The following is a 3,188-nucleotide window of genomic DNA, read 5'->3' as shown; positions in this document are numbered from 1 at the left end:
ATCATGAAGTCAGGTGTTTTTGCTTGCGCTCATGCCATCTGCATTCAAGTGGACATTCATTACCACTTGTCTTTGCATTTGAATCCATGTATAGGTGGCACCGGCATGGTAGAGGCAAACAAGCAATTTTTTGCCACGTTCATTCAAAAGTTTAATGCTGCTCCGCCATTATTTCTTATGCCCTGTTGATAGTTGGATGATCCTGGATCAACTATTATACATCATTCTATCTAAAAATATCATACAAGGCTTCGGACCTGTTTGGTTGCTCGTATGATGCACAATGGAAATGCCCCTATTGCAGATACAAGACTCCTGGACGATCTCTGTATCATCTAAATCCAGCTAAAGAGAAAATACAAGACAACAATTGGCTTCTACACAGTAAACTGGGTGATTCCTTGTTATTAAATGTTTCAACAAACAAGTCAAGATCTTAGTAGAATTTTACCCATCAATGAGTGGGTTATGTTAAATAACATGGTCCATGAGTGGACCTGTCTCTTTTTGTTTTTGAATGGTTGAATGAGTGCAGAACTAAGTCAATTAAAGCCTTAATCTATTCCACTTGCATGAAATTTTCTTGAGCTAGCAATAGTTGTAAGCTTATGCCTTGTATAATTGTATTAAAGATCTCTAGCTAGTTGTTAACTTATTTCAGTTTATATTTCTATCATATTTAGTTGTATTTTATGCTTATATATTTTTATTTAATTCTATGTAAAATAAGTTAATAACTATGATGGATAGCAATAAAAATACAGTTAAAGTTTCAAGTGCACTTGATTATGGTACGTAGTTTTCAACCTATAATGCCCTATAACACAGACAACTCCAAAGCGAGCAAAAAAATAGAGGTTGGAGATATGGAATCATTAGTCTGAGATAAAAAAACTAAAAAGACAAGACTAAATGCAATTATTGTTATTTTATTTTTTCAGCCAATCTAAAAAATGGGACAAGTCATCTTTACAAACATACAAAGAACTATAAGTAGGAGGCAGAAACAATTAATAGGTAATATAACATTTAAAGATGATGTTGTATTGAAAGAGTTGACTCCCTATTCATTTGATTAAGAGAGAAGTTATAAAGATCTTGCAAGAATGATAATTCTACAAGAGATACTATTTACAATAGTCGAACATCAAGCTTTCTGCATGTTTGCTAGAAATCTTAGATCAAAATTTCAATATTGTTTTTAGGACAGCATTGACATCTGATTGCTTTAAAGTATATGAAAAGGAAAAAAGAAGACTAGATGAGTTGTTTAAGGCAAACTATAGAAGAATCAGCTTATATTGTGATGCTTGTGTCTCACTGCACATTATATCACTAATAATTAAAAACTTAAAAAGTAGATTATCAACTTCAAGATAGTGCCTTCACCACACACAAATTTAGTCATTAGAGATTATATAACAAGCTGCATTTTTTCTTGAAACATTGAAAGAAAATTAGATTCAATCATCCTCGATAATTTATCAACAAATACAGTTGTGGCTATATAACTTCAAAGATAATTAGAAGAGATTAACTTTTAGATGGTAGATTATTTTTATATACATTGCTATACATATATTCTTAATTTGATGTAAAGGATAGGTTGAAAGTAGTGGACAGTGCTATTGATAGGATCCGAGAGCTTGTTAAATTTATAAAGTCATCTTAAGCATGATTGGAAACATTCATGAAAATTTTTAAATAGTTAAAGTTGAATGGTAAGAAAAGGATATGCATAGATGTACCTACTCATTAGAATTCTACATATCTTATATTAAATGATGCAATACAATTAAAGAATGTGTTTATGCGACTTGAGGCTCAAAATTCTAATTCTAAAAATGCACCAACTGAGGAAGATTGGCCTTAAGGCATGATTATTTACAACTTTTTAAAGTTGTTCTATTATATAACTAAAATATTTTTACAAACAAAAAATATAACTGCAAACTTATATTTCTATGAGATTTGGAGAAAAGAAATGCTTCTAATTCAAGAATCTAGGAGTTCAAATATAATTGTGATGATGATGGCCTTAAAATGCATGAGACATTTAAGAAATATTAAAAAGATTACTCTTATATTCTTGCTAGAGGGTTTGTTTTTGATCCAAGATATAAGATAAAGCTTATTAAGTGTTGCTTTCAGAAAATCAATGATAATGTTGATCATGTTTCAATTAAGATCAATAAGGTGCGTGATGCTATTCAAAGTCTTTGTGATCATTATACAAAATTTTATATGGTGCATATAGTTCTCATATTCAAGTGGAGAAGATTGTGTCTACATTAATGCAAAGTAGAAAAAATGAGAGTCTTTTATGTAAGATTATAAAGAATTTATGCAGGAGGAAGAAATTGTCCAACTATCCAAGTTGGAATTAAAGACTTATTTAGAAGAGATGATATTCTGTGATCTATAATTTGTATATCTACATTAAAATATAACTCAAAATTGCTAATAAAATAACTTGTAATATATAATTTTTTAAACATATTCATCCTCTAAAAGATTCGAATTTTGACGTTCTAGATTATTGGAGAATCAATGAATTAAAATATCTAATATTATCTAGGATGGTTGGTAATATATTGATAATTCTAGTGTCTATCATTGCATCTAAATCTAGCTTCAATATTGTTGGGAGGATTTTGGATGATTTTTATAATAGCCTATCTCACGATACAGTTGAGATTATGATATGCACATAAAAATAACTTCCAAACATGTTATCTCATCTTGTAGATTTAATTTCTAGAAGACTCATAAACTTTATCATATACTAGTATATTAAAACTTTACAATTTTGATTTCATAATTTTTTTCATATGTAGATGGCCCACCTTCTCATATGAACAATAATATTAAAGACTATGAAATGGCTATTGTTATTGATGCTGATGATTAGGTTATATTTACATTATTAACTTTTATCTTAAAAGTTCATGACTAGTTGGGTGAATGTTATTTAAGTGAATTTTATATTTTGTTCTTGATGCTCTATTCTTTTGCTTTTTCTCCTTAGAATGTTATTTGGGATTTTATTTTCCTTATAATTCTTTGAGAGCTACTGACTTTGCACTGTATTTTGCATTCAATTTTGTAAGACATCCCTTTCTTTATGCATCACTTCTTCTCTGACTTTTCTTTTGTTGATCATCGGGACAATATTTTTTATTCTTTGT

The 3,188-nt window shown here is 29.3% G+C and overlaps 1 pseudogene; it reads left to right on the top strand.

The window, feature by feature from the left end:
• The first annotated feature begins 1,106 nt into the window (after positions 1-1,106).
• Positions 1,107-2,425, top strand: LOC140857788 (zinc finger BED domain-containing protein RICESLEEPER 2-like; annotated as a pseudogene).
• Positions 2,426-3,188: the final 763 nt, after the last annotated feature.

The sequence above is a fragment of the Elaeis guineensis genome, chromosome 5 (genome assembly GCF_000442705.2).
Source record: "Elaeis guineensis isolate ETL-2024a chromosome 5, EG11, whole genome shotgun sequence".
NCBI lineage: Eukaryota > Viridiplantae > Streptophyta > Magnoliopsida > Arecales > Arecaceae > Elaeis > Elaeis guineensis.
The sequence above is the reverse complement of the archived record's forward strand: the minus strand, read 5'-3'. Positions and strand labels throughout refer to the sequence as shown.